We start from the raw sequence: 23,069 nt of genomic DNA on the forward strand, positions 1-23,069 counted from the left end.
GCTGGCTGTTAGACCCGAGTTACCGGAAGGAAATCCAAGCTACTTCCCGTTTGGAGCCTGGGGGAGTAAAAGGAAGGTTTGGAAGTGCAAGGAATGCCATTTGATAGATGATCTCCTTCTAGCTTTGAAAACTCCTACCTGCACATGGCAAGAATACGTCGATAAAATAAAATAGATTGGTGGTGCTTTTGCTGTAAATGTGCAACAGAATCAAGGTCTTTTCATAATCCCACAGCACTTATAAGCAAAGGGTTTAGAAAAAGCAACAGAAAAAGTTTAGCTCTATCCCAAAGTATAAGAAGAAATAAAAGTATCTTACAAAAAGGAATTAATGAAAAGATTGGCCTTTCACCTCCAACTCTATTCTATACAAAAAGAGAAAACAGTATCACATTTTTATTAATCTTCTCAAAGCTTCCAATTCTGTTAATGTCCCAAGCACAAGAAAATGCCATTATTGAAAACAATATAATCAGTATCTAAAGAGGGAGTCTTATTCGCCAAAAGAAATGCTGTATTTTGAAAAAAAATTGAATGTTAGCCAACATAATCAAAGCATGGTAAAGGCAAATATGGAGTATTGCTAACTGATGTTTACTGTGTAAATGCACTGTCATAGTGAATTTACACAGTAAACATAAGTTAGCCATATTTAAGCCAAGAGAAGGGGGAAATATGATATATAGTAAGATGCTAGATGAAACAGATGTGGGGACAATGAAAACCATTGACAGCTAATATTTTGGAAAATAGAGACACTTGGCATCATTAAAGGCTGAAGAGATGGCTCATTAGTTAAGAGCTCTTGTTTATCTTGCAGAGGTCTCAACTTCAATTCTCCTCAACATCCATACAATGGATCACAACCATCCACAACCCCAGTTCCAAAATATGCAACAGAGATGCATGTGGTGCACATGGATCTGTGCAAGCAACACATTCCTGCACATAAAGTAGCGTAAGTAAATCTAAAAATCATTAAAATATACACAAGTATGGGAATATCATTGGCTACCTCTATCAATGTAGAAAATGTCATGATTCTACATATCAACTAGAAATAAATGTAGAACGAGCTAAATGATGCATCAGGTAAAAGTACTCAACTTGTAAGCTAGACAACTGGAGTTCAAGCCTCAGATTCTAAGGGAGAAGGAGAGAATGTGTTCTTGAAAGTTGTCCTCTGATCTCTACATGTACACACACACACACAAACACTGACACACATACATACACACATGTCATTATACATACAGATATATACACAAAATTAATCAAGATAAATTTAAACTCTAAAGGCATTAAAAGTAGGCCTTGTAGCTGAAGCTTGTTGATTGGACTGGTGTTACAAAAATACTTGCTTACTTCAACCCAAACTTAATTTATGCTTTCAAATGAACAAATTTGTACAGGGTTTTGATATATACAATTAAATATGATTAATAAAGCTTAGAAAGGAGGAAAGAGAGAGGAAGAATGGGAGCACTGGTCTGAGAACTAAACACCTAACAGAAGATCTCAGTCTGTGTGGCTGATCAGGTGGGAATGTGTCTGTTGTGGAGGGATATCAATAATAGAAGTTGAATTCTTAAACCATTACAATCCTGATTATATATAATCCTTGATTTTAAGTTATAATTACTGAGAATTTTTTTTAAAAAAAAAAATCTGAAAACTTAAGAGACAGAATGCAGCAGTGACTTTTCCTGTACGTCCACTTGGCTAGGCTCAGCTATATTTCCTGGATTCCCTCTTTGTTTTCTATTAAAGTGAATTGAGCACGAGGAAGTCTAAAAGATGACTTTCAGGGTAGAATTGAAGCTGCAGTCATTTGATGTTCATGCACATTTGTATTCTTCTGACTCATGACAGCATGCGAGAGTAACCAGGTTTGCAACTGTTCCATCTCACTGAAATTCTCCTTAAGTATCTTCATACTGTGCACTTATAACTATGACCCATGGATTCCTTAAAGACAGCTATACCATCCATACTATCATGTCAGAAATAAGACCTAAAATTTGCAACCCATGGCATAGTCAAGGTGGTTCTTAATCTCCCACTGTTCACTTCTATCTTTCTTTCTACATATTTGTCTTGTGAACTTTAAGCTCCATTATTAGATCAGAGCCACTAAATCCGAATCCTCGGTCATAATTAATAGAACCCATATCTGGCTTAAGTACCATTCCCTGATGGTTCTGCTTTTCTTTTTGTTTTTTCTTTTTTTTAATTGTTATATTTTTTATTTACATTTCAAATGATTTCCCCTTTTCTGAGTCCCCACTCCAGTTCTGCTTTTCTTATGTAAACCTCAACTAATATATGCCCTATCCCAATCTACTAACACAAGGAGAAATGGTTACAAGTAGCAAATTAGGAATTCTTCATCTCATTTGGAAGAAAATCCCTGTAAATATATAAAGTAATGACTCTCTGGTATTAAGAATGGATGTTGCAAGAATGGGGGCATCATTCAGACTATCATAATTTGTATTTTGAATCTGTAGAGAATATATCCAGTGGATAGGCACAGACCCTATGAGGTTGAAGGATGGGGCCACCCACACATCTCAAAAATTTTAACCCAGAATTGTTCCAGTCTAAAGGAAATGAAAGGACAAAGAATGGAGCAGAGACTGAAGAAAAGGCCATCCAGAGACTACCCCACCTAGTGATCAATCCCATCTGCAGACACCAAACCCAGACACTATTATGGATGCCAAGAAGTGCTTGCTGATAGGAACCTAGTATAGCTCTCCCCTAAAAAGCTCTGCCAACTGACCAATACAGATGCGGATGCTTGCGGCCAACCATTGGACCAGGCACAGAGACCCCAATGGAAGAGTTAGGGGAAGGACTGAAGTAGTTGAAAGAGATTACAACCTCATAGGAAGAACAACAATATCAACTAACTGGATCACCAGATCTCCCAGGGACTAAACTACCAATTGAATAGTGTACACACATGGAGGAACCCATAGCTCCAGCTGCATATGTAGCAGAGGATTGCCTTACCTGGCATCAATGGGAGGGGAGGCCCTTAGTACTGTGGAGGCTCGATGCCCCAGCATAGGGGGATGCTAGGGCATTGAGGTGGGAGTGAGTGGGTGGGTAAGGGAGCACCCTCACAGAAGCAAAGGGGAGAGGTTATGGGATGGGGATGGGATATCATTTGAAACATAAATAAATAAAATAACCAATTTTAAAAAGGAAACTAAATATGAACCTTTGTATATAGTATGGATAAACTCCTAGTCCCTTTTGATGAGAACAATCAGGAAAGCTGTTTTCTCATATATAATGAGACCCTTCAGAAGAAAAGCAAGTCACTGCACGTAAACCATATCAAGTATATATGTGGTAGAAATAGACCCAAAGAGATATCCTGATGCCAACTGTTATATGGCCAAGCACCAAGGTTGCATACAAGGTGTATAGGGAAATCAGAAGAGATGTGACATTGTGATATGGATAAGGCAGGGATGTACATGATACACTGCTGTATAAGATCACTTTGTTCAAAGGTAAACCTAAACACTGGGGTACCTCACAACCCAAATAATATCTGATGTTTTTTTTTTCTATCTGAGTAGCCATTGATTAGAGAGATCTGTAGACCAGCCACACTAACCTCACTTACTAGAAATGGAGGCTCTAGGGCCAAATGCCAAACCGAATAAATCAGAATCTGTGCATGCAATTGCCAGATGGTTCATAGGTATGAGTTTATAAAATATGACTTTAGGAAACCTTACAGTTGTCTCAAAAAGAAAGGCAATGACTTGGTCTAGAGCAGAATTATGGGGATTATGAAAATTCATAATGTAGAAGCCGACAAGAATTACATGATATCAATTGTAAATATAAATATTGAGAGCAGAATACCTAGCAAGAGAACATAGATTTTAAGGTTTATATAGTTAGTCAATGATGCCATTCACTGGGAGGGAAAACATTAAGAACACCTATGGGCTTGTTACTCAATGGTATTGGTTAGACCTGCAATGCGTATTAGATCCCTAAGTGGCTATCTAAAACATCCAATTTACTGCATTGGTATTAAGACCATCCACACGGTATACAGAACACCAGAAAAATCCTATGTCTCAAGTAACTCATTACACTTAACGATGAGTAATAAGTTAAAGAAGCTTTTGTTGAGAAAAATGTACTTCAAGCAGAGTATTTCTTGAGACTGCTGTTCTAAAACAAAATACAGCAAAATTTTCCACTCTAATACAAGACATGATACACTGCTGTCGAAGATTGCTTTGTCCAAAAAATAAACCTAAATCTTTACTCTTTTACACTGTTTGTGGCACCTCAAAACCCAATCAATATCTGACTTTGTCTAGACAATATATGAGCTAAGCACATTCCAGGTGTTTTGTTATCTCACACCATAGATACCATCCAGACACTGCAGTATTGTAGCCAGTCATGTGCATGCTGAATCCATGATTTCAAGATCAGACTAAGCTGCAATATAAGATCGTGTCTCGAGTTTCAACCCTTATACACACATACAAAGATATCTACTTTCATCGTGCAGATAATTTATCATTTTTTTCTTGCTTCTGAATATCTGGAGTCTGAAGGTACCATAAAATTCAGAAATGAAGCTGAACTAAGGATATAAATTTTGAATACATGAAGGTTCAGTTAATAGTGAAGACTAAGAGAGAGAAGAAATCATCAATTTGTGTGAGAACATAAACAAAGATTGAAAAGTGACCCCAGAAGTACACTGCTGTGTAGAGGCAGGAGATGGGAGGGGAGAGTGAACAGAGTCTGGATCAAAGCAGCCAGTGGGGTGATTTAGTAGTCAGGAAGACCAAGAAAACAAAACTCCCAAAAAAGAAAGAAATGATTACGTATTACCATCAACAGTTAATGAACATGAAATGTTGATGATATAATTTTCTCTTCTAATCTCATATGTGCTTTTTCTAAACCCACTAAGTGTGCTTAGTGTTATTAGTATTGACATCGGTGGGGGCCCATCTTCTGGAACTTGTGTAGCCTCTCAGGGATAACATCACTGAAGAAAACTGACACGTCCTCTCCAGTATCCTTAAATTGCTAATAGCTCCTCAACTCAGAACTTCATGACACCAGCCCCAATCCATATTGTGATTTTTCTCCATTCATATTTATTGACTGTGGATCCTGATCATATAAGAAATGGAAAATTAAAATCATATGGTAATGATATAACCAATTAGCTCTGTGCATTGATAACATTGAATATTTTTGCTACTATTAATAAAATAACATAATATTTTTGCTACTAAAAGAATTGATATTTGATAGTACATTTCATTCCTCACTTCTGTGCTTAATTGTTAGTTGAGTTATATCATTTAAAAAGGAAATAAATAAATGTAGGCCCATTTTAAGGCATTACAATTCAGACTAAAACAGAACTTTGAAGTGGTATTGATGTTGTTGGTTTATGCAAATCAGAGAAGTATGAGATGTGGAAGTTATATCATTTCTGTGATGGATAGAAATAGACTCAGGCTAGACAGGCAATCTAAAAATTACTATTACCTTCCATTATATCCTTCCTAACATTTTGGTTTGTACAGAATGGAATTTTAAACATCTTTATCAAGCAGTAGGACTCTGCCTCATATCCTGACACCAATGGCCATTTAGCACTGCAATACTGTTGCCCTAAATGATGTCCCAATGCTGTTTTGAAACAGCATGAGACATTTCTCAAGAAGTAGGTTGTGACTGGAAATAGCCACCTGAAATTTAAAGGTAAGCATCATTTGCCACTCAGGAAATGAGCGAAGGCATCTCACAGAGATGTGCCTGTGAGAGCCGATTCACATTGCAAAATTTACCTCTGGTTGGAAATTAAAATATACTAAGCCATCAAAGAGTTACAGAGAGTCAGAGCCTTAGATGCTATCCCACTGTAGCCTGTTAAATTAGGAAAGGGAAGCTCATAGAGGGATATGACAATCCCACTGTTGCAAGCCATATGTGAGCTCTCACAGTCACTTGTCACAAGCTGCACACCGCTGTTCTTTCTGTCTCACGGTTTTAAGATAAAGAAAACAAGAATTGATTGCTTGTCCTGCATCTACAAATTTCTACCCTTTTAAAAAGCAATGTTCAGGAAATTTGTTTAAAACACTTCTGCCCCTTTCATAATAAACCCATACCATTCTCAAACTAGGTTTAGGAGCAGTGACAGTGCCAGTTTTCCCAGCCACCATAAGCTTCGGCTCTCTTACCTATTAAACATAGAGAACGATGTCTGCATTCCAGGCTTGCTAAAGAAGTTAATTGAAATGTGATCATAAACTGTTTAGTTCAGAGTGTGGCTGCATACAGTGAGCATTTGGCAAAGGATGGTGACTGTCATCTCTGTTGTCATACGCATTATACAAAGCCCCCAAACACATGTTTTATCATAAACTCAGAAGCCTGAAAGAAACTTACAGGCATTTATATATCACTTTCCCGTCTTTGTTCCAGGGTAAAAATGGCACTCAATCATTCTGAATCCTCTTTCAAGTGGTTCTAGGAATAAATATAACAATAGTTTTTGGTGGGTTATTATAACATTGTAAACAATGTTATTTAATTGTTGTGGTTTATATAGTTTTTTTTTTCCCATGACATTTTTCTGGAGCCTGAACTGACAGCAGCTGACAGCTTCTAGGAACAATATCTTAATTAAGGATCATTGTACAGAAAGTATTTCTTCAACTAGGAAGGGAGAGAGGCTGTGAGAAGCAGTCAGAAATACATTAGTGATGGCAAAAGAGCAAAAGGTCTGTGTGAGCAGAAGGGTTCTCCTTTCGCCTAAGAAAGCCCTTTGATTAGAAGGAAAGCTATCATAAGGGCATAAAAGCCACTTTTAGCACCATGTGAGGCAATCTTCTCTCTCTCTCTCTGTCTCTCTCTCTCTGTCTCTCTCTCTCTCTGTCTCTCTCTCTCTCCCCCTCCCCCTCCCTCTCCCTCCTCTCTCTCTCTCTCTCTCTCTCTCTCTCTCTCTCTCTCTCTCTCTCTCTCTCTCTCTCTCTGTGTGTGTGTGTTTGTGTGTGTGTATATGTGTGTTTGTCTGTCTTTTAAAACAGTGAAATGAGATATTTCTCAAGTTATAGCTGTCAATCATTTAGAAAGTAAAAATTCAAGAAAGTCATAGACATGTCTCAAGCATCAAATACAAAATTTCACCCAGAAATGGATACACCTTAGGGCTCTTCAGGATGGCTTTTTAGTAATACTTTATGACTCTTTAGTAATACTTGACTTAGAAGCAGCCAGAAAGTAAACTCCAACGTATTTAATTGGAAGTACATGTCCCATTATAAGATAAATAAAGCATTTCTGTTTGGATTACTACTTTTCATGACTGCTGTCTCGGCTGTAATGAATATGGCACCACATGATACATGAAACACAATAGGCTTTAAATAAATGGATAAAAAAAAACCCTTGGAAGAAAGGAAAAACTTGTTAGCCCAAATAACTGTAGGTACAAGTCACAAAGATCAAGAAAATAAAAATAAGAACCAAAAACAGAACCAGCCTCAATATAACAAAACCAGTTTGCAGCTAGCTGACACCCAACATCATCCTAAACAGAGAAACTCAAAGTTTATCTTACTACCATCAAGAATAAGACAACGATGTCTACTTTCTCCATACATATCCAAGATAATACTTGAAGTCTTAGTTGAGCAATCAGACGAATACATCAAGGGAATATAAATAGGAAAGGAAGAAGACAAATGATCTTTATTTGCAGATGAAATGGTTCTATATGTAACAGACCCTGGAACTCCACCAGGAAACGTGTACAGCTGAAAACACTTTCACCAAAATAGCAGGATAAAGAATTAACTGCTAGAAATTCCTGAGCTCAGTGCAAAATGGTGGATTCCCTTTGTTAGGAGGGCTTTTCCTTCTCTCACATTGTCTGGGTAGCTCAAAACACTCATACCCTCTATCTGAAAAATGTCACCTAGCCTTGGTGAGAATTCAGGTTAAGCTTCCCTTTTTCTGGATAAGAAACCCATTCAGCAAGCACCTGAGATTCCTGGAATGCAAGTTATCTCCATACCTCAGTCTTTAGCCAATGACCTTTGCCCACTCTGGGTATTCCTATCCTCTTCCACAAAAATATATAGCCCTTCATTCATCCCGAAGAAAGTGTTCTGTCTCCCCTAAGCTAATCTCAGATGTCATCATTTCTGTCGATACTTACGAACCTCCTAAAACCCTGTTGGTTGACTCTACTTGCTTCATCTTCATAGGCCCTGGGCCAACAACCCCAGCCAGAAGGGAGGACCACAATTAACACACAGAAATCAGTAGCCTGCCTATATATAAATGATAAACAGACTGAGAAAGAACTCAGGTATACAATACCATTCACAATAGCCTCCAAAAAAAAAAAAAAAAAAAAAAAGGAAGACACTTGGGATTATTCTAACCATGCAAGTTAGAGACTTGTATAACATAAATATTAAGATGCCAAAAAAGACTCTGAAGTATATCAGAAGATGGAAACATTAAGATGTTCATAGAAAAGGATTAATATTGTGAAAATGGCATCTTATGAAAGGCAATCTACAAATCTGATAAAATCCCCAGGAAAATTCCAACACAATTATTCAAAGAAGCTAAAACATAATTTTCAGCTTCATATGGAAACACACACACACACACACACACACACACCCTAAAAACAAAGAAAAATAGGATAGTTAAATACTCTCAAATAAAAAATAACTTCCAAAGGTATCATTGAACCCAATCTTAAATTGTACTACAGAGCTATAATAATAAAAACTGCAAGATATTGGCATAAAAACAAGCATGTTGGTAAATGAAATTGAAGTGAAGACCCAGACATAAGTCTGCACAGTTATGGACACCTATTTTTATTTACAAAGAAGACAGAAAAATACACTGGAGAAAAGACAGCAGCTCCCACAAGGAGTGCTAGTTAAACTGGATAGCTGCAGATAGAAGAATGCTAATAGATCCACATCTATTTCCGTGCATTAAAGTCTAATCAAAATGGATCAAACTCCTCAACAATACCTTGAATAGAGGTTAATAAAGAAAGTAGGGAATGAACTTGAACTCATTGGCGCAGGAAGAGTCTTTCTTAGTAGGACACCAAGAGTACAAGCATTAAGATGCACAATTAATAAGTTCAGGAAGCTAAAGGGCTTTTGTACAGCAAAGAACTCCATCATTTGAGCAATGCGGCATCCTACAGAATGGGAGGAAATTATAGCAAAAACACTCTAGGAACTGATGCCAAGTCTACAAGGGAAGAAAAGAATACAGAATGGAGGGCCTTAACATACACTAAGGGAAATGTACAGTAACCAAACACATACACGTGTGTCATAAAAGTGATTAATTGTTTCTACGTGTCCCCAAATTTTTCATTAAAAATTGCATTCTCTCCTCCATTAAATAAATGGTATCTAGCACAGTTTTAGTGATTATCTTACTGCCAAATGCAATGGAAAAATTTCAGTTCTTTCTTTACTCAGATGAATTGAAGCATTTACGCGGATAAATGTTCCATTTTCATTGAAAACATTTACTTGGTCTAAAAAACACCATTATCTGCTCTCCTCCAATCTCAGTATCCAGTGGTAAAATTTGTTCACTTTTCTAACCGTTAACCATCCTGATGCCTTGGGTATCACATTTCTAATTCTTCCCTTTCAAGACTTCCCCTAGATGCTTGTCACATGCTGGAAGGGATCACTTTGTGGGTGTTATAAAAACTTCCCCTGATATGCTTCTGACGTAAAACCTTCTATCTCGAAGCAAATATCCCCCATGGAGAACAAAACATGTTCAATATGTCAGATGAGTTGTGGGATAAACTTAAAGTTAATTTTACTCAAAAAATGCACTGGTGTGATCAAACATCATATCAAACTATAGAAACCAGTGAAGGAAAAGAGCAGACTGCAAAAAAACACATTGTAGAGAACAAGACATTGACAATCACATGACATTATAATACCTACGGGTTAAAAAAGAAAAGGCAAAAAATGTAAACATATAGTCTCCTTGACAAACTTAGGTACTGGAAGTTAAATATAGTTTCCTCACTATGGAAGAAATTGATATTGTGTTGCTATCAACAAAGAACAGCACAGAAGGCCAGGGTTTCTGGAATCCAATCTCCCTACCATAAAGCAGTGGCAAACAAACTAACTTTGATAAAGATCAGTACCAACATGGATAATCTACAGGACAGAACAATTGACCTCACAGAAAGAAGATGCTGAAAATACAGGATGGGAATGTGTGTTTGTGCGTGTGCGTGTGTGCATGTGTGTGTGTGTGTGTGTGTGTGTGTGTGTGTGTCTTTAAAATATGACAATTCTAGTTGTTTGATGACATTGGGAACTTCCATATCCCAGTCCTCAGTGTATGATCTTCACAGTTCCCTCCCCTCAGCTTCACTACGTGGGTGGGCTGTAAGGTGGACCAATAAGGTTGAGCACATATTTAGCAGTGCAGACACGTGCAGCACAGGAGACCACTTGGAGAAGAAACAGGGGTTGTCAGTTGTTAGCAGGAAGAATAGATTTGAAGACAGAAAGGACCTCTCGGCTTCTCAAGAACTCTGGTAGATAGAAAGCTCCTCCACAGAGGAGATCATTAAATGTAGGTTAAAGAGTTCTGAAGAAACTTAATGAGTGGTCTAAGATTCCAAAAATCTCAAGAGTAGTCAAGTATTTCCCTAAGTAATGCTGCTCATGTGGTCCATAAAAGGAACAAAGTGGAGAAGACACAGCACAGGGAAACAAAAGATATTTGTATTTACCATATGACTGAAAACTGAAAACAGATATTTCATGGGCACAGGCAGATCTTGTTCATCTCAGTGAGAGCCAGCATTCATGAGGTCAGTAGCTAATTCTGATGAGTTTGTAAATCAGTTTGAAATATCAAAATCTATGTGAGATTCATGTGTCTGTTCTTTGTTTCCACACTGTCCCATCTCTGTGACTTTATTATTTGTCAGATTCAGTTTTTGGCTGAATGAGATGGTGGATTGGTATTGGGTCAGTGGTTCTCTTGGTCTCAGGATTCACAATACTTTTTGCCTATCATTATACAAAGGATAGTTTCCAAAGAGACCTGGAGAGTTTCTCAGAATGAAGCATCCCTAGCCCCGTCTTTCATAATATGCTTGAATATTAATATCACTCTGGATCTATTTAGAAATAAATCTACTGAGTGCTTTTGTAGCCAAGCTCCATCCAGTAGACGATGTTTGCAAAGAAGTAGCAAAGGAATACGGACAGTACTAGTTATTTTTAACGGATGCTACTAGTTCATGGACTAAGACATGCAAGTCATTTTTCAAAGATTTATTTTCTCTTATTTCACGTGTATGACTGTTTCACCTGCATGCATGTAAATGTGCACATGCATGTGTGTATGAAGTTGGCAGAAGTCAGAAGAGCGTGACAAATTCCCTGAGACTGGAGTTGTACATTGTTGTTAGATGTTAGCCATCTGGGTGCTGGAAACTGAACTCAGGTTCTCTGTAAGAATGTCAGATGCCCTGAGCCATTTCTGCAGACACAAGGCAATTTTTTTTCCTCGTCTAAATATTTTTTTCTTTTTTCTTTCTTTTTTTTAATTTATTGATATATTTATTTACATTTCAAATGATTTCCCCTTTTCTGGACCCCCACTCCCCGAAAGTCCCATCAGTCCCCTTCCCTCCCCCTGTTTTCCCACCCAACCCTTCCCAATTCCCTGTTCTGATTTTGCTCTATACTGCTTCACTGAGTCTTTTCAGAACAAGGGGCCACTCCTCCGTTCTTCTTGTACCTCATTTGATGTGGGGATTATGTTTTGGGTATTCCAGGTTTCTAGGTTAATATCCACTTATTAGTGAGTGCATACCATGATTCACCTTTTGAGTCTGGGTTACCTCACTTATTATGATGTTCTCTAGCTCCATCCATTTGCCTAAGAATTTCATGAATTCATTGTTTCTAATGGCTGAATAGTACTCCATTGTGTAGATATACCACATTTTTTGCATCCACTCTTCTGTTGAGGGATACCTGGGTTCTTTCCAGCATCTGGCAATTATAAATAGGGCTGCTATGAATATAATAGAGCATGTATCCTTATTACATGGTGGGGAATCCTCTGGGTATATGCCCAGGAGTGGTATAGCAGGATCTTCTGGAAGTGAGGTGCCCAGTTTTCGGAGGAACCGCCAGACTGATTTCCAGAGTGGTTGTACCAATTTGCAACCCCACCAGCAGTGGAGGAGTGTTCCTCTTTCTCCACATCCTCTCCAACACGTGCTGTCTCCTGAATTTTTAATCTTAGCCATTCTGACTGGTGTAAGGTGAAATCTCAGGGTTGTTTTGATTTGCATTTCCCTAATGACTAATGAAGTTGAGCATTTTTAAGGTGTTTCTCTGCCATCCGAAGTTCTTCAGGTGAGAATTCTTTGTTTAACTCTGTACCCCATTTTTTAATAGGGTTGTTGGGTTTTCTGGAGTCTAACTTCTTGAGTTCTTTATATATATTGGATATTAACCCTCTATCTGATGTAGGATTGGTGAAGATCTTTTCCCAATTTGTTGGTTGCCGATTTGTACAAGGCAATTTTTAATATTTACTAATATATCCCTTTTACATCCTTTTTCAACATTTTCACACATTTTCAAATATGAGCTTAAGTTGACCTATGAGAAAGTTTAAATGTATCCATTTCGTTTTGAAAGATAGCATTTTTTTTCAACTTTGTGGACCAATGAGTTATACGTAGCTAGGCTAATCCTGACTATGCTCATCTTTAGTCTTGACTGTACTTTTGCCATGAAATGTCTTAAGATCCTTCTTTGGTTCTTGCTTTGCCTGTGCATGCAGGAATCACTTGGAGGTGACTTAGGATTCTTTCACCCTAGAGCTTACTCCAAAACAGTCTGGTTTGATTGGTGTAAGGTGGGAACTAAGAGTTGAGATGGTCAAAAACTTCGCCCAACATTCAGCAAAAACTGAATGGAGACACCATTTTTCTCTGTTGCCTTGTACCGAGCTTGGTACTAATCACTGCCTGTAAGAAGCCAGGTGTTTCTTAGGCCTAATTAGGGAAGTTTTGTTTTTCATATAGTTAGACTGCATGAAGGAGCTGCTGAAATCTAGATGGCTGATTGAAGTAATGATTGTCAGATCCTATCTGCTCACTCACTTGGACTTGACCTATGTTGTGCTGGATGCTAAGTAGCAGAAGCAGATCCACAGTACCATATCCTCTTCAAGGGCGTGCAAGTTCTCCATGAAAGAGAATCCATGCTTTCAGTCATTCAGACACTACAACAAATAGGTCGGGTTAGCAAGTAACCACCTACTGTGGAAATGACCTAGCTGGAAAAGTTGCCAGAAGCTTCCAGAAGATCAAAGATCTCTTGGGAACCGAGCGTACTGAAGCGTTATTTGGAAACAAGGTACAACACTGAAGATCTCCTGAAGCTTCCAGATAACCTTCACAGCGCTTTCCTCGCCTCAGCTTATTACCCTCTTTTCTTCCTGGTTGTAATTTTTTTTTTTCGTTTCTCGAGGCTATAAATAAAAACAAGGAGGGAAAAAAAACTCTCTGCAGCTGTGATTGCTTTAATGAGACTGGGTATGATTTGCCAAAAGAGCATGGACAACTACTATTAGGTTCTATTATTATTGGTTTATTGAAATTTAAGTTTTAATTGTAATTTAAGTTTTGATTGGATGAAAATTCAAATTATGACTGATTCCTTGAGACAGTTATTAAATCAGGCATACTAGACTTCCACTGAGATGTAATGAAACCCTGATCTATCCCCAGCTTGCCTGGAAAATGCGCCCTGGTCCTTTCAGTTCTTAAACAAAAGCAGCCATTATGTGGAAGAACCAAGAGAAAAGGTATGTGAATAAGAAAAAGGATATTTCTTCTAACACTAATTAATTCACACAGTCCAGTCTGCTGAACTACAGTGCCAGTGCCACCCTCTCTTGGTCTGAATTAATTTTCTCCTGTGGAGAAAAAAAAAAGGTCTACTGCTTTATTTTAAGACTAGAAAAATGATCCTTCCATTTGGCCAAGAAAGTTCAAAACAATTAGACCGAATGTCTAAATGAGTAAGAAGTTAATTCTTTGTCTTTCTTAGGAAAAATAATGTGCTGAACTGAAAGAAAATAGTTGGCTTAAGTTATTCACAAAAAGGCAGGTGCGATTAGGATTCTTCCTGAGTGCCTCCTTGGAAATTAGGGTTCGGTACCCAGCGAGACACACATCTGGATGCTGGAACCCAGCTGCACCTTACTCATCGTGTGTGCAGATGTTTCTACATCAGCCAAGAGCTGAGGAAGGAGCAAGAAATGATCCCACTGAGAAGCCCTTAGAAAGTAGACACAACCCCACTTCCTCATTAAACGAGGGTTCTGACTTTTACTATCTAGATCAGTTCACTCTGGATTTCCAAAGAAACCTTCATTTACCCTCCAAGTCAGAATTTTGAGAACTATTTCCTAAAATCATGTTGTTGGCAAAGTTTCAAGATGGAGGAGAATCTAGTACGCCTCCAAACCTACCATGTTGCCTTGTATTTGCGTTATCATAGTTACCATGGAAGTGAATAAAAAACTTTAATTGGCACAAAATGGTGAAAGTGGGAAATTGCAGGTTTCTTCCCTAATATATGAGGTTTTATCTTTTCTGAAGGTTTGAAAATGTTGAAGGAAACTTTGCTCTAAATGAATGAAATTTGTGATAAAAATGTAGCAGCATTGTTAGTCTGTTTTAAAATAAACACTCAGAAGGTCTTAGACGTGTTTTCTGTTTCACTTCTTATGCAAAATATATACATACATGTATAAATATTTATCAACGCATGTGCAAACATATATAAAATAAAATTTTATATATTGACTTATATCAGAGGTTCTGGAATGGAAGAATTAAAAACACAGAAGAATCTCCCACTCTGCCATGTCTGAGTGTATGAGTGTGTGTGTCTAGGCCTGTGTCTATTTGTATGTCCATGTCTGTGTGTGTGTGTGTGTGTGTGTGTTTCTGTGATTGTGTGTCTGTGTCTGTGTGTATGAATTTGTGTGTGTCTGTGTCTGTGTCTGTTCCTGTGTCTGTGCCCATGTCTCTATGTGTGTGTGTCTATGTGTGTCTTTGTCTGTGTATGTGTACATGTGTGTGTCTGTATATCTGTGTATGTATGTGTCTATGACTGTGTTCATGTCTGTATGGCTGTGGCTGTGGCTGTGGCTGTTTCTGTGTCTGTATCTGTGTCCGTGTCTGTGTGTGTCTATGTCTGTTTCTGTGTCTGTGACTGTATCTGTGTCTGTATCTGTGTGTGTATATGTATCTCTGTGTCTCTGTGTGTGACTCTGTGTGTGTGTGTGTTTGTGTCTATGTGCATATGTGTTCTGTGTCCACATCTGTGTCTGTGTTTGTATGTCTGTGTGTCTGTGTCTGTCTGCCTCTCTCTCTCTCTCTCTCTCTCTCTCTCTCTCTCTCTCTCTCTCTCTGTGTGTGTGTGTGTGTGTGTATGTGTGTGTGTGTGTTCATGTTCAGCAAGATTGATTCCTGGTGAGACAGAAAATGTTGTCCAATGTTGGGTCCTACATCTCTAATAAATGCATCACCACATTAGCTTTTATCTTCATGCCACATTCTCCCCATGATCATTCTCATCTCTAGATCCAGATGTCCTCTTTCAACAAAGGTACTTGTCATGCTCTATGAGATCTACCATAATGATGGTTCCCTTAGCTATCTCTGTCACAACACTATGCGCACACAGAGGTGGGCGAGGGCGCATGGCCTGAGAACTGCCAGTAGAGGTGGAGAATGTTTCTCCAAACTTCCAGCCAGAGCTGACACAAACTGCAGTGGGGGACGTTTAACTGTAAACGAAAATAAGGATGTTGATTCCTAAACATCTTACAGTAGTGTTAAGACAGTTTCATGGCTAAGTGTAAAAAAAAAGAAAAAAATTAAAATTTATGAAATATTAGCTGAAAAGCTTGGGAGTACTGACAGATCTTTTCAAAGATCTGGAAATATGAATCCAACTGCTTTTAAGGTAGAGTGAGTGAAAGCAATAAAATGATGTGTTTCCTTTAGCCTTTTAGTCCCATGGAATTCCATGGCTACATGTTAAACTTTAGGTACTACATTTTTTATGTTAAAAAAACAATGCCCTTGGAACCAGGCATAGTGTTGCTGAGCCAGGAGGATCACAAACCTGAGGCAGCCTGAGACCCTTCCCCTCACAAAACCTCTCAGAGTGAGGAGGTAGCCACTTAGCATGCTGAAGACTCTGAGTTACGGTCCCAGCACAACAGAACGGACATACTCCTCCATTAAAATTGTGTATCCCTGTCCTAATGATAGGCATTTAAAAGTTTTTATATTTCTCATTATAAATATGCAAACATTATAAGATATTAGCACCTTAATTTTATTTGGATAACTGTATCAAAAAGTGGTTAACTAACTTGAGCAAATTATTCAGATTCTGCTTAGCTCCAAATTGGTTCTCTACACCAGATGCCATTTAATCATTATTTCTGCTCTTCTCCAAAGTAAAGAAAATATCTTAGTGCTCTCCCCATATAGAGAAATCTGCAAATAGCCAAGTGGAAATAAATAGAATCAGGTTTGAATGCTGAAAGCAGTGATGAGAAATGCAGATCTTCCTGTCCTATTACCTATTAGGAGATAAATTACTTATTAGGTGACGAGTCAGTTGTTCAAATATCATTTCAGCAGCTGAACCTGACTTTTTCTCCATTTTCAGATAACAAATTCATGTCAAATATTCTTAGTGCTTGAAATGTCCTCACTAGAAAAAATAAACTCAGAAGAATAATATTTTAAAATAATTTATATTTGTTTTTAAAAAATCCTGTTTTCAAGAGAAAATATATAAGTAGATGATAGATAGATAGATTATAGATAGATAGATAGATAGATAGATAGATAGATAGATAGATAGACAGACAGATAGATTGCCAGATTGATAGGTATGTAAGGGACTATTTTCCTAATTCTTTCTTCCTTATAAAATGGCTGTAAGGGATAAGTAACATATTCAGTCATCTATCAATAATGAATCAATAATTCCAGTGTAGGGTTGCTTGTTTATTGTATATCTAGGGATCCATATAGACACAAATGTCTTATATTGAAATGGTTTGATTTTTGGCAAATGCTCTGTGCTACACTTAATATAAAGAATGCATTTAAGTGTGTAATCTTACTGGAGAGAGACAAGACGTATGTTCTGAGGTCTCCTGGGATGGTGTGAGAGAGTAAACTTTAGTAATATATGGAAGTGATTCAGATACACATGGCTGTGACAGTTCTGCCTGCTGTGAAGTTGTCTCATTACTGGTGCTCTGAGAAGCACTGACTCCAGATTAAGGAACCTGTGCACTCTCCTGGGGGTTCCTCTTGCCTGGTAACTGGGGATAGTGCTAACAGCCCATATCATTTATACATGAATTCTTTCCCCCCAGTGCCTTCTCTGTACTTTACCATTCCCTTAACTCCTGCAGATGTGACCAGAGCTTACAGGCCACCTGCCCCACTCTCCTTCCTAAAATTTCTTTGCTTTGGCTTCATTGATGTTACTTCTCCTAAGTCACCTGAAGACTCTTAGACTCTCTGACCTCTTTTCTGACTACTGTCCAACCTCTCTCCTCTTGGTTATATTGAATTGATAAGTGGTGTCTTCATTTTCATTCCCAGAGAGAAAGAAATAGAGAAGGATTTGACTGCAAGTAGTTTACTGAAAAAATTATCTCAGGAAACATTTTTAGGGAGTAAAATATGAATACTAATCAAAGTGAGTTGCCAAACAAATTGCCAACATGAATAAATGGAGTCTTATCCTACGTGAGCTCTAGGAACAATGTTAAGCACCCCTTCCAGAAGGGATAGAGAGGAGTTGTGTGTCCATCACCTCTCATCTGGGACTTTTTAAGGCTTATTCCCTAAGCATGGCAACTCTCTAGAAATATACAGCCTGTCTGGTGAACATGCAGAGAGCCAATGTCCATGGAAATCTCTCAAGCAAGGTAGAGAGGAAAGTAGATATGTCAGAAATGGTGGCTTCCAAGAGAATAAGTATAACAGCTGGGGAGGTGGTGGATAAAGCACTTGTGAGTAAGTGGATACACAAGTGCAAAGATCTGAATTTGAATCCCCACAGCCACACAAAGCCTGGTACAGTATGCACATCTGTAATACCAATACTCTTATAGAAAGATGAGAAATAAAACAGAATGGTAACTAACAGGTATCTAGTTTGGTGTGCACAGCAGTAAACCACACACACACACACACACAAAAAAAAAAAAAAAAAAAACACCTCTTCCAAACAATGTGAGAAGCAGGAACAGGCACAAAGTTGTCCTCTGACCTCCTCCTCATGAGACCTGTGGTTTGTAGATGCCTAAGTTCACATAGAAAAGTATGTGCACAGATGCACCTACATATACGTATCACATACACACATACACACAGAGACAGACAGACAGACAGAGACAGATGAATAAAGTACCACTTTTCATACTGGTAAATAAATATTTTCTTGTGATTAGAGTTTGGTAAAATGTGTTTTACCAGTTTGCTATCCTGTGATTTCTACCATGCACATACTCTGGGGAGGAGATGGTATGGCAAAGTGGACTGTTGTTCACTCTCCTCAAAGACCACATATCAATGCTACGACCTTCCATGTGATAGTATCATGAAAGGCCTTTGTGTAGTGATCTGGCTTGTATAAAGTGTGGTTCTTAAGTTGCTACTGCTGTCCTTAGGGAGAAAGAAAAGAACATCAGAAAATGCTTCCCACCTTCTGAGGACAGGACATGGGCAGCCTCCCACAAACAAGACACATGGCACTCACTGGGATCCAAACCTGCAGGCACCCTTGACCTCTGACTCCCTGCCTCCAGAGCTGTGAAGACTGATCTCTGTAGCTGGAGCCACTGCATTACAGCATCGTAGCTGTAACAGTTGGATGGTCTTGGAGTCACCACTGAATCACTTCTCTGGATTAGTCAGCTCTTTGGAAAGAAAAATCAGGGGCCTTTGAAATGGTTCAGTGGGCAAAAGTAATTTCTTCACAAAGCTGGCAACCTGAGTCCAAACTCCAGAACCCATACAAAAGCAGAGAACAGATTCCAGAGCTGTCCTAGGACCTCTGCATACAAACTGTGGTGCAAATGCCTATGCACATACATGCCATGCACCTATAAAGACACACACACACACACACACACACACACACACACCAGTTTTAAACAAAGAAAGGAATGTGTGCCTTAACCTCTTCTTACCTAAGATGTGAACCTACAAAAAGCTTAGAGCCTGAACTGGTGCTTCCCTGAGCACCTTCACACACAGAGAGGGAGAGGGGAGGGTGATCCACAGAATGGAAATAAGTCCTCATACCATTAACTCAACGGAAACTCTAGACTCATGCTCCTAAGTTCCAAACAAAACACAAAAACAAAAAAACAAAAAGAAAAGAAAACAAAACAAATTGCAGTGAGAAACAGTGACAGCATTTGGCAGGAAGTGTGTCAGTCTACTAAAGTCTATTGCAGACTCATTCACTGTGGGGCACAAGCTTGATCTTTGGAAAACAATGCCCAGACCCTGCAGTGTCAGTTCCAAAGGGAGACCCGAAGGGTTAACTAGAACCATGTTTCAGCTAGACCGGAAAAACACAGTGGGAAGTTTCACAGTGGGGTCAGACAGAATGGCAGCAGGAAACATTGGCAGCAGGACTCTCACATGGACCATGAGCTTTCCTGGATACCCAAACCCTGATTGATCGTGATTGTTGCTTTAAAGATTTGAGGAAGGGGGAGAGAGTTCATGTAAGACACTAGATTTATAATTATTAGGTACATGGCAAATCGCACCACTAAGCTGAAGAAGGGCAAAGAAATATGAATGCAATCAAAGCTTGAGTTCATGAAGCAAATCATACTCCTTCAGTGGGGAAAATAATTTGATGGTAATCCAGTGAATTTGATTACTTTGCCTGGCTTCTAGTAAACCATAGCAAGTGTAATAGTATGCTGTAAACCTGTGCTGAGGTTTTATAAGGGGCATAAAAATCTCCTCTGTGACCCTTTCATGTGTGCCAGTGTGCTGGGGCATAATTGATTATAATGTGACCTCTAAAATTCTGATATCGTATGGGGGCTTTTTATGAAGTACAAGAAAAATACTCAGTAAGTTACCCTTTATACTGAAACCTCTAAGAGTTTTGAGGAGAGTTTTAAGCATCTGATTCCATAAAATTTTTAGGTCGAACCACCAGTAACTGCAATGCTGCTGACAAGAAAGGGTGCTACGGCTCTTCGGGTTTTATAGAGACAGGTACCTGGAGCCTATCTGCATCTTCCTGCTTTATTCCCCTGAGTGTTGGGTTTATGAGAATACAGATGTGTGTATTGTCTTAGATGGCATCCTTGTTCTACAGCCCTTTTAAGGTGTTACTTTGAGTTTAATTTGTGCCAATAAAAAACGTATTTTTGTGTATTCTGTAGTTGATCCAGACTTGATCTTCAGCTGGAAACCTAACTAACCTCTGGCTCATCTCGCAGTCCCAGTTATATTTTTATGACATTCTAAAGAGTTTTCTGTGACTTACTTATGATTTAAGTCACCTCTGTTGAGATTTAATGTCTATACACTGAGTGGTATCTATTTAGGTTGCACAACTTAGTAAGCCCTGCTTGAGAGCTGTACACTAGGAAACTACAAGAGCTATGGAGCATTGGTTGATTCCCATCATCCCCAGAGGTCTCCTGTGGCCATTTGCACTTCCCTCTCAGTCGCTAGCCCCAGGTAACTTCTGACTTGCTTTTAGCATTATAGATTAGCTTGCATTTTCTAGAAATTACACACAAGAAGTCATACAGCCTACACTCATTTGCGGCTGCCCTGTTTCCTTCTCCCTATGACTTTTAAATGAAACATAAAATACCATTTTAAATGTTAAGAACTAAAAATAAACATAGACAATATTAGCAGAGAACACCTTTGGCCAATTCATGAATACCGGATCTGGCCATATCATACTAATTTGAAAGATAATCATTGTAGAGCTGAAGGGGCAAGTATCTTGTTCATGGATATCCATATTTAAAATAATTGAACCTGTTTTCTTCCAGTAAAAGTTAACTGCCGCAACCTTGGGATTTCAAATAGCCGTGGATACTCTACTTTGCAGTTGGCTTCTGGCAGAAATGAAATGACTTCAATGGAGATGTGGTTAACATAATACTAGTTCTTGCTGAGAGAGCAACCAGCTCATCAGACCATGGGGAGTGAATTTATTGTTCACTTTTATACACCTCTGTCACTTCCTCTGTCTGGCAAACATGCATACTAGGTTAGTTTATGGGAGCTTCAGATGTGGATCGGTGGCAGTTATAACTGACTATGATGTTGGTAAAAAATGTGCACTCTTCTTGGAGAACTACCAATCATCTCTGATCTCTCCCAATGCGACCAGAAAAATAACGATATAAACTACTCTTTCACAATCAATAACTGTTTTTGAAAAATGGTTTTAAATTATAAAATAAATTAAGATTCATTTATTTGTTGTAAACTCTCAGGCCTATATACATCATCATAAACTCATTTTGCAGATGAAGAATCTCGGCTAGGCACCTGAGTAACTCGTTAGATTTAACATCCTCAACAAGAGGGGAGGAAGGGAGGGAGCTGTGTGGGAAAGGGGACAAAGAGGGGAAGAAGGGAACATGATCAGGTATTGTGTGGGAGAAAAGGACTGAAGCCCTGAGGGCCAGCAGAAAGAATGGAAACAGGAAACCTCTGGAGGTAGGAGGTAGGGAAACCCTCTAGAACTTACCAGAGACCTGGGAGATGAGAGCCTCTCAGGAGTCAAAGGGAGAGACCTTAGATGAAATGCTCTCCAGTGAGAATCAGAAACTTGTAGAGCCCTCATCTAGCAGAAAGAAGTGAGAGAGGGGGTTGCCATCTGACAGTCAAAAATTCTGACACATAATTATTCCTGTCTGAAAGAACTATAGGAACAAAAATGGAGTTGAACCTGAGGAAAAGGAAGTCCAGTAACAGGCCAAAGTGGTATCCAGCTCAAGGGGAGGCCCCAAGGCCTGACACAATTAGTAAGGTTATGGAGTGTTCACAAAAAGGGTCCTATCATGATTTCCCTTCAAAAGACCCAACAAGCAGCTGAAAAAGTCAGATGCAGATATTTGCACCCAACCAATGGACAGAAGCTGCCTACCACTGTAGTTGAATTAGGGGAAATCTGGAAGAAGCTGAGGAGGAGGCTGACACTGTAGGAAGACCAGCAGTCTCAATTAAACTCCCAAGATCTCTCAGACTGGGCCACCAACCAGCCAGCATATCCTAGATGATATGAAGCCCCCAACACATATACAGCAGAGGACTTTGGGTTCAGTCAGAGAAGTTGCACTTAATACTCAAGAGACTAGAGGCCCCAGAAAGTGTAGAGGTCTGGGAAGGGATATCCTTGTGGAGATGGGGGGAGGAGATATGGAATGTGGAACAGTCAGAGGGTAGACCTGGAGGGGAATAAATTCTGGATTGTTAAAAAAAGATTAATATATATATAATAAAATATCAACTAAAATGAAATCAGAATTAAGTTCTCAAAATCTGATGCCACAACCATTCTCTTCACCAGGTGAGGTCCTCTGCTCAATCCATAAATTCCTTTCTAAAGTCTCAGGACACATAGTCTGCCTCAACATCTGCATTTGATATCAGTGGTTTCTCTCAAATGCCTGGTGTTATCCCTTTACTCGCAAACTAAATCCAGACTTTTATATCCATGAAATTAAAATTCTTTCATACACCAATGAAAACCACGAAGTAGGTAAACAGGCAGCATAGTAACAGAAAAAAAATCTAAAATATTTAAAGAGCTCAAGATACTAAACTCGGTCCTAAATGTGATGGTACCATCAGAACCTTCCCCTCGGGGCTCAGG

This window comes from Apodemus sylvaticus, chromosome 4 (assembly GCF_947179515.1).
Source record: "Apodemus sylvaticus chromosome 4, mApoSyl1.1, whole genome shotgun sequence".
NCBI classification, from domain to species: Eukaryota; Metazoa; Chordata; class Mammalia; order Rodentia; family Muridae; genus Apodemus; species Apodemus sylvaticus.